Source organism: Ovis canadensis, chromosome X, assembly GCF_042477335.2.
Source record: "Ovis canadensis isolate MfBH-ARS-UI-01 breed Bighorn chromosome X, ARS-UI_OviCan_v2, whole genome shotgun sequence".
NCBI lineage: Eukaryota > Metazoa > Chordata > Mammalia > Artiodactyla > Bovidae > Ovis > Ovis canadensis.
The window spans coordinates 45,698,694-45,709,070 of record NC_091727.1 but is presented as its reverse complement, the minus strand read 5'-3'; the positions used below and the strand labels follow the sequence as shown (position 1 = coordinate 45,709,070).

General features: G+C 34.9%; 1 pseudogene; it reads left to right on the top strand.

The window, feature by feature from the left end:
* Window positions 1-366: 366 nt before the first annotated feature.
* Window positions 367-1,788, top strand: LOC138929908 (tripartite motif-containing protein 60-like; annotated as a pseudogene).
* Window positions 1,789-10,377: the final 8,589 nt, after the last annotated feature.

Here is a 10,377-nt window from a genome sequence, read left to right as displayed (position 1 = left end):
CCAGGCTCCTCTGCCCATAGGATTCTCCAGGCATGAATACTGAAGCGGGTTGTCATGCTCTTCTCCAGGGAATCTTCACAGCTTATGTCTCCTACATTGGCACGTGGATTCTTTACTACTAGCGCCATCTGGGAAGCAACAGAAACTCTGTAACCATTAAAAAATAGCTCCCCATTCCCCTTTCCCCTCAGCCCCTGGTAACTTCTAATCTACTTTCTATCTCCATAAACTTGCCTATTCTACATATTTCAAATAATTGGAACCATGCAATATTTGTCCTTTTGTGTCTGGTTTATTTCACTTAGCATAATGTTTTCAAGGCTCACCCATGTTGTAGTGTGTATCAGAACTTCATTCTCTTGTAGCATGGAGCCCTCCAAGAGCAATGTAAAACGGACTTAAAAAGTGATAATTCTGCAAACCAGCAAATAAGTGAAACTGGAAAAGAATGTAGAGTATAGGAGAGAAGAAATAAATTCTGAATTTGAGCAATTTAAACTATTTGCATAGAATAATCAAGGGGCTATTAAGCAGGTACAAAATGAAGGGGTGGATATTTTAACAACACTAAACGAAAACTCCATAACATTGTCAGATCATGTTTCCACATAAAACATTTACTGAGGGAGGGAGAGGGCAAGTTTGTGCAGTCAGAACTGGGATTCCTGATACATGTTATGAATATCCCATCACAGGTATCGAAACTGGAAATACCCCGACATCTTCTCATTTCGATTAAAGAAAGATGGATTCAGTATTCTTCACAATATTCTGGCTTGGGCAAAATTATCAAACCATTACAAGTAGATGTAATTTTAGATCTTGAAATTACTTACCCTAGGCTTATTGTCTCTGAGGATAGAAAAAGTATGCAACAGGGAAAGAAAAAAGACAAAATCTTTGTTATAACTTAAGGAGATTTCATCTCTGCCCTGCTATCCTGGGTTCTAAGAGATTTAATTATGGCAGGCATTACTGGAAAGTAGAAGTGGAAAACAAAACTAAATGGGCATTGAGTGTGTGTTAAGATAGTCTTCCTAGGAACGGGTGGAATCAGCCAGTTCAAGATAGATTCCAGGCAGCTGGGAGATATGTTGACAGCACTTAAGGTGCAATGAATCCTAAGACAGCCAGCTTCTGCCAGTAATAAGACCCAGCAAAATAGGCATTTTTCTGTGTCAGGGGACTTTCAACTTTAAGGGATCTGATATGTTACTCTCTTCTTTTATGTGCCATTTCTCAAGGACTCTCTATTCCTTATCAGTTCCTGGAAAACAGGAACGAGCAGAGCTGCACGCAGTTCTCAGGACTGAGATCATGAGAAAGGGCACCTGTTTGGATTCCTTTCAGTGACTCCCTTCAGTGACCTTTTACTTAAAGGTAATCTATTCCATTTTGCCCCTCTTGCTCAGGATATGGAATACTTTCTGGCCCTTTAAAGATTGTTATTTGCTTAGCTTTGTTTTTGCTCAATTTTTTTACTGCCTAAAGCTGTCTTGTATGAAGATATGTAAACGTGCATTTCTGCAAATAACGCACCCTTGTTTCACTCTAGACTTGGGTCCCCTGCGTCCCTCTTCTCGTCGACTCCAGTCCCCAGGTCCCAGTCTACAAAGACTGTGACAATTCTGGACTGAGTTGAGTGTGGTTTCCATTTTATAATATGAATGATAAAACTCTTCTCTATACTTTTAATGATTCTTTATAGAAGCCATTTGGCCCTATTTCTATACTAGACCAGATCCTGAATCTCTTAAAATCTCTTCAGTAACAGATTATGAAAGATGAAGCACATGGGGATAATTTTATTTCAGGTTTTAGGGCTAATCTTAGTAAATTTTGTCTTGATAATTCTGGATTTTTAAAATTTTCTGCTGCTGAAAATCAGGATGGATTTTTCTTCCTCATTTTCAGAAACTATATAAATAGGGTAGCAATGCCAATTGCAAAGTTGTCACCAGCATCAGTTGTCAAGTGCTTTGAATTTCTTTTTTTAATAAAGACCTTATTTTTATTTGTTTAGTTTACTTTTTTATTTTAACTGGAGGATAATTACTTTACAATATTGTGATGGGTTTTGCCATATATCAACATGAATTGGCCATAGGTGTACAAGTGCCTCCCCCATCCTGAAACCCCCCTCCCACCCTATCCCTCCAGGTTGTCACAGAGCACTGGCTTTAGGTGCCCTGCATCATACATAAAACTCCCACTGGCTATCTATTTTATATATGGTAATGTATATGTTTCAATGCTATTCTCTCAAATCACCCCACCTTCTCCTCCCACTGAGTACAAAAGTCCGTTCTTTATGTCTCTGTCTCCTTTGCTGCCCTTCACATAGGATTGTCTGTACTATCTTTCTAGTTTTGAATTTCTTAGATAAAATATTTCAAAATAAATAATATCTTATTTAACACAACCAATAAACTATTCTAAATGGAAAAAATAACAATTCCTTTGTAAGGTTGAAAAATATTTCATTGTATGTACATACCACATTTTGTTTATCCATTCATCTGTTGATAAACACTTAGGTTGTTTCCACTTTTTGTCTATTCTGAGTAATGCGGTAATAACTTTGGTACACAAGTATCTGTTTGAGTCCCTGTTTCCAATTCCTTTGGGTATTATACCTAAGCGTGGAATTGCTGGGTCAAATAGTAATTCTATGTTTAACTTTCTGAGGAACCACCAAACTGTTTTCAGTGGCTGCACTATTTTACACTCCAATCATGAGAGTACAAGGGTTCCAATTTCTCCACATTCTCTCCAGCATTTTTTATTTTTAGTTGTTTTTTAAATTATTGTATCCATTCTCCACAAAAAAGAATGAAATGTTGCCATTTGCAACAACATGGATAGACTCAGAGGGTATTATGTTACTTAATATGTCAGATAGAGAAGGATAAATACTGTATGATATCACTTATATGTAGAATCTAAGAAATAAACTAGTGAATGTAACAAAAAAGAAGCAGGCTCACAGACATAAAGAACAAACTATAACAGTTGCCAGTGAGGAGGGGGAAGTGGAGGACAAGATAGGAACAGGGGTTAAAAAATACAAACTATTATATAATAAACAAATAAGCTACAAGGATGTATTGTGCAACATAGGGAATATAGCTAGTATTTTGTAGTAACTATTAGTGGAATTTAACTTTTAAAAATTTTGAATCACTATGATGTACACTTGTAACATGTTATATTGTACACCAACTATATTTCAATTTTAAAAATTAAAAATAAATCATTATAGCCATTCTAGTGAGTGTGAAATTATATCTCACTTCTGGCTTTTATTTACATTTCCTTTATTGACTAAGGATGTTGAGGAGTATCTTTTCATGTACTTATTGCTGATTTGTAGATCTTCTTTGCAGAACATTTTATTCAAATTTTTGATGCATTTTTAACTGGGTTGTTTGTCTTTTTGAGGAGGTATTGTAACTTTTTAATATATTCAAAATATTATATTCTTATTGGCTATGATTTTCAAATATTTTCTATCATTTTTAGGTACTCTTCACCCTCTCTTAAGAGTATCATTTAATGAACAAAGGTTTTCAATTTTGATGAAGCTCAATTGATCGGTTTCTTCTTTTCTTGCTTGTGCTTTGGTGTCTTATCTAAGAATCTATTGCCAAATCCAAGGTCATAAATCTTTCCCCCAATGCATTCTTCTAAGTGTTTTAGGATTTTTAGCTCTTTTATTTAGATCATTGATCATTTTCAGTTAATTTTTGTATATGGTGTGAGGCAGGAGTTCAAATTTATTCTTTTTCATGGGGAAATCCGATTTTCCTGGCACCATTTATTGGAGATAATTTCTTCCCCCATTCAAAGGACTTGACATCTTTGTCAAAAATGAAGTGGCCATATATGCAAGGGTTTATTTCTGGGATCTCAGCTCTGTTCTATTGCTCTATATGTCTATACATAAGCCAGTGTTTTGAGTGCTATAGCTTTGTAGTAAGTTTTGAAGTTAGGAAGTGTGAGTCCTTCAACTTGATTCTTTTTCAAGATTGTTTTGGATATTTTGGGGCCCTTAGAATGCCATATGAATTTGAAAATCAACTTTTCCATTTCTACACAAAGGAAAGCTGGAATTTTTATAGGAGTTGTGTTGAATCTGTAGACCACTTTGGATAGTATTGATATATTAAAATATTAAATTTTCCAATCCATGAACATGAGATATCTTTCCATTTAGATTTTCCTTAATTTCTTTCAGCAATGCTTTTTAAATGTCAATGCAGACGTCTTTCCTCTCCTTGGTTAAATTTATTCCTAGGTATTTTATACTTTTGGATGCTATTACAAAACGAAACTGTTTTCTTAATTTCCTTATGAGAATTTTCATTGCCCGTGTTTAGAAACACAACTTGTCAGTGTGTATATGTGTGTTGATTTTGTAACCTGTAACTTTGCTGAATTAATTTATTATCTCTAGTACCTTTTTTATAGATTCTTTGGGATTTTCTTCATGTAGAATCACATCATATACAAATAAAGATAGTTTTACTTCTTTCTTACTAATTTGGATGCTTTTTATTTCTTTTTCTTGTCTAAATAACTCTGGCTAGAACTTCCAGTACAATGTTGAATAGCTCATTCCTTTTTTAAAAAATAAAGTTTTACTGGAACACAACCAGGCTCATTTATTTATATATTGTCTATGGCTGCATTTGCACTGCAATGGTAGAGTTGATTAGTTTGACAGAAACCAACTGGATCAAAAATTTTAAAATATTTAATACATAGCCCTTTACAGAGATAGTTTGACAAGCTTTTCTTCTAGTGCTATGCTGTGCTTTGTTGTGTCCGACTTTTTGTGATCCTCTGGACTGTAGCCCACCAGGCTCCTCTGACCATGGAATTTTTCAGGCAAGAATGCCATAGTAGGGTTGCCATTTCCTACTCTAGGGGATCTTTCCAACCCAGGGGTCCAATCTATATCTCTTGTGTAACCTGCCTTGACAAGCCGATTTTTTTACTACTGTGCCACCTGGGAAGCCATTTTCTTCTAGGTAATAGTATAATTAAGTTTGAAATTCAAAAGAGTGATCTTGATATGAGATACATATTTTTATGTAACTTGAAGTCATGGTAGTTTGAGGACCACCTAGAATGAAAGATGTGGCTTAAGGATTAAGATGATGTATTTCAGTATGTAATGATGAAAAGAATGAAAAAAGCCCATCATAAGAGACTAAGAAGTGTGTGTACCAGAGAGTGTAGTGTACCTCAGAGAAACCAAGAAAAATGAGCATTGTGAGAAGAGGGAAATAGTCAACAATGTGAAAAGCTGACAAAAAATATCAAGTAAGATGAGGACTTTAAAATGTCCATTGTTTTTAACAACATGATGGTTACTGGTAACTGTAACAAGAGAAGCCTCCTAGGAATAGTTTTAAGTGTTTTAATTTCCAAAATGACATATTTTGAAGAATCAAATATTGAAGCACTGTTATTTGATGCTTTTCTAAAATATGTATTTATTGAGCAACAAATTGGACTAATTTCATTGGTATAAATTGGTATAATATATTTTCTATTTAAAATATTTCCCAAATTGAAATTATTTTAAAAAATAAATTTATTTCCATGAAAAAAAAAACACTTTTCAAAATGATTTTCCAAAACTAAAAAATACATAAAGAAAATAGTTATTCCTGGTACATATTCATGCACTTTAATCAGTTTATTAGCTATATCTATTTCTAATACTATGTTAACTGACATTTTTTTTTCTGAAAACACATTTTTTCAATAGGACTTAGTAAAATTGCATGCAATATTCCTCAAAGTTGTACTCTATAGCCAATAAACTTGAAATTTTGGATAACTTCAGTTTATTCTTTTCTGAAGATTATATTGTTGATTGAGAAGACAGTCTCTTTACAGATATTACAGCATCTATAACATAGAGCAATTCCTGTTAATTAGAGAGTATTCTTGATTTTAATTATTTTATTGAAAAATATTTTGAAAAGTAATGTGTTTTGCTTCCATTTGGAGTCCTTCAACAAACATTTTTACAAGATAAATTCATTAAATAAATTTTCTGTATTTATGATTCTTTTGAATGATTCACCAAATTTAAACACTGAAAAATCAAGGCTTTCTCAAGTATATTCTTGTATTACAGTACAGATTATATGGTTTAGTTAAAAATAAGAAACATCAAGTCAAGATATTACAAAGTACGGTTGTAGAATGTCAAAATTAAATCTTGTATGCAGTTTGGGCTCTCATCATATAATCTGCTAAATAATGAATTTCAATTTCTTCCTATATATAAGCTTTATTTTCATAATTTCAATTTGCTAAGAGCTTCAAAAGCTGAAATTTTTGGTCCTCCATTCCTTGAGTACTTTGGTTAAAGATTTCTAAATGATTGAACAAAATACAATCTGAATATAAAGGACTTGTTCACAATGATGGTCAATACTCTGTAGGACACTTGAATTAATGAACAGCATACTTCTATAAAAGCTCAAAATTTTAAACAATCTGAGTCATGACCAGAAGCAAAAAGGGAATCATATACAGCCATGCTAAATTTTTTTCATGTTCCCCATCAGATTTGTCTCAAAATTTACAAGTCAATTATTCTAAATATGTATATGTATATGTGTACTCTCAGAGAAGGCAATAGCACCTCACTTCAGTACTCTTGCCTGGAAAATCCCATGGACGGAGGAGCCTGGTGGGGTGCAGTCCATGGGATTGCTAAGAGTCAGACACGACTGAGCGACTTCACTTTCACTTTTCACTTTCATGCATTGGAGAAGGAAATAGCAACCCACTCCAGTGTTCTTGCCTGGAGAATCCCAGGGACGGGGGAGCCTGGTGGGCTACCATCTATGGGGTCGCATAGAGTCGGACACGACTGAAGTGACTTAGCAACAGCTGCAGCAGCAGCATGGGTACTCTGTCTCTCAGTTGTGTCTGATTCTTGAGACCTTGTGGACCACAGCCCTCCAGGCTTCTCTGCTCATGAAATTTTCCAGGCGACAATACTGCAGCGCGTTGCCATTTCACTAATTATGTACAAAGCATTTACTTTCGTTTTCTCATTGCCATTGAAAATGTATTGCTGTAAAGAGGGTCTATTTGCAAAATAAAAAGGCATTAAGAAACAGAAAAATAAGCAAATGGTTGTAGATTTACACCTTCACAGAAACAGCAAAACTACAGTAGCAGGAGCTTTTTGACTGTTTTCCCTATACTCTATAGGAGGGCTGCTCAGACCCCATTTCCCACATGCATTTCACTTATAGTTAACACACATACTTTCTTATTTTCTACTGACCCTTTGAGCTAGAGGCCTGTCAAATTTAATAGCACAAGTTGCTGATATAGTAACTAACCTGCAGATACAACAGCATCAGATACACCACCTGAGACCAGGGACAGTAATTTCTAATTGATGGAGTCAAAGAGAACTTTGTTTTACAAGAAACTGCAGCCTGTACTTGAAAAGGTGTCTGTTACATTGCATCTAGAAAGAATTGTCATCTTTCACATTTAACTACATGGTAAAGTGAGAACTCTGTACACTGTCCATGCATTTCACACACTATTACATGAGACAATTCTTTGCTTTGAAACCTATTTTACCTGATATTTAATATACCTACTCCTGCTTTTTTGCTGCTGTTGTTAATATTTGCTTGCCACACCTTATCCTGTCTTTTTACTTTCAACCTACTTCTGTCACTGTATTTGAAGTGAGTTGCTTGTAGACAACATGCTGAATCACGGGTTTATTAATCCACTCTTGCCAGTTTGCTTTTCAATGGACGTATTTAGACTATTTACATTTAAAGTAATTATTGGTATGTATAGGGCTCATACATCCACTTTATTTTTTATTTTTTGTTTATTTCCTGTGTTTTTCAGTCCTCTATTTCTCATCTCCAGCCTTCTAATAAGTTACCTGAATGTTTTTAAGGTTTTTAGTTTGACTTATTTAGTCTTTTTGAACATTTCACTTTGTATAGTTTAGGAAAAAGTCGAGGATGACCAGTCTTACTACTCTTATCCAACACAGTGCTGGAAGTTTTAGTCAATACAATAGCACAATAAAAAAGAATAAAAAGCATACATATTGAAAAGGGGAAAAAAAAAACTTCCCTTTTGATGATTTGTTGTCTATGTAGAAAACTCCAAAGAATTGACAAAAATACAAACTCTTAGAAGTGAGTTTATCAAAGTCTCAGGATACAATATCAACACACTGAAATCAATCTCAATTTTACATACAAGCAACAAATATGTGGAAAGTGAAATTTAAAATATAATTCCATTATAATTACTCCAAGAAAATGAAATACTTAGGTATAAATCTAACAAAATATATATAATATCTGTATCCTGAAAATTGCAAAATGCTGATGAAAGGCATCAAAGAACTAAATAAAAGGCATGATTTATTGTGTTCATGGGTTGAAAGACTCAACATAGTAAAACTGTGAATTCTCCCTAAACTGATCTATAGATTAATGCCATATTTATCAAAGTTCCAGCAGGGATTTTTGTAGGCATAGAGAAGTATATTCTAAGTTTATATGGAACTCACAGAACATATAATAGCTTAAACAATCTTGAAGAGGAAGAACAGTGTGCATAGAACCACTCTACCCCTTGCTAAGGCTTACTATATAGCTAAAACCATCAAGACATTATGTTATTGGCAGATGACTAGATACATGGGTCAATGGAACAGAAGAGAGAAACCAGAAATAAACTCACACAAACATGCCCAGCTAATCTTTGACAACATTTCAAGAGCAAGTTTAATAAAGTGTCTGAATCCATTTTTGACATTTGACTGCTGACAGCTTTCATATTCCACCTAACCCCTTCCACTTTTGCCCTGCCTCTGGGCAAGCTGATAAGAAATCCCAGGCCTTCCCTCCTTTGGCACTTCCAGGAAAGGTCAAACTATGAAAATCCCTGCCCACACATGGGAATCATCACCCTAGCCTCACTCCCTAATCAAAATAAAATCAAAAGACACTTACTCCTCCTTTCATTCAATCCAGTCCAGACTGGCTTGGGGTATCTGACCTGCTCTCCTCCAAAAAAAAAAAAAATCCCTTTATATGAATAATTCCCTCTTTTCATACCTTCCTACTGTGTGTGGTATCATCAGTCCCCACATCTGAAACAATTTTGGTTGAGGAATTGAGCCCACTGTCTACAGGGTAGCCACAAAACAATTGTTCTGTGAGCAGGATTGTTTAGCATACCACTCTGTGTTTATAAAAAATTGTAAAACTTAAAAAATAGTGATAATATAAAAGTTGGCAGCCACACAAAGAAACTGGATCACTTATACACTACTAATGGAATTGTAAAATAGTACATCCACCCTGTGAAAAAGAATACTAGTTTATTTAAAAACTAGACATGTGCTTACTATACAACTTAAATATTGCATTCTTGGGTATTTATCTCAAAGAAATGAAAATATATTTCCACACAAAGACTTGTTTGCAAACAGCCATAGCATCTTTAGTCATAAGAGTCCCAAAACTAGAAACAACCCAATGTCCATCAACTGATTAATGGATAAACAGAATGTGGTACACCCAAACCATGGAATGGAATAAAAAAGAAAAGAATGACATTTGCTATAAGTTGAATGAGTTTCAAGGAAATGCTGAGAAAAAAGGTAACCTCTAAAAGTTATATCCTGTACGATTCCATTTATTAATATATAATAGTTTTGAAAAGGCAAAATTATAGATATAGAGGACAGATTAGTAGATGCCAGTGTTTGGGGTGATGTGGGTATAGTTGGAAGGTGAATGTGATTATAAAAGTGCAATATGAGGGATCCTTGTTACATAACTCTTCTGTATCTTGACTGTGATCACAGTATTCTACATGGGCAATAATACTGTATAAAACAAAACACACCCACATACACACATATAGAAGTGTGCCGGGGTCCAGCCCCGGTGGATCCAGGGAATTTGAAGGGGAGACGGAGTCGGCGTCCTAGGAAAGAACTATTTAATTAGAAAAGAAAGATAAGGAAGAAATAGTGTAGTAGGAAAATTTAGTGGAGAAAAAGATGCTGAATAACTTGGTTTACGTGGAATACCAATAAAACCTCAAGACAAGAGGTTTGCACCACCTACGTAGGCCGCAGGCGTCCTCCCGTTCTCCCAAAGAAGAGGAGACACTAAGGCCTCCCCAGTCGGATCTTAGGAGCCCAGGCAAAATTAGCAGACTTGGCGAGTACCCACACAAGTACCCACACTCCAGATGGAAATTCAGCCAGAAAAATGGAGAACAAGAAAGAACGACACGGGGGAATCAGTCTTTCCAGAAACTGATCCGTTTTCTTTATTTTTA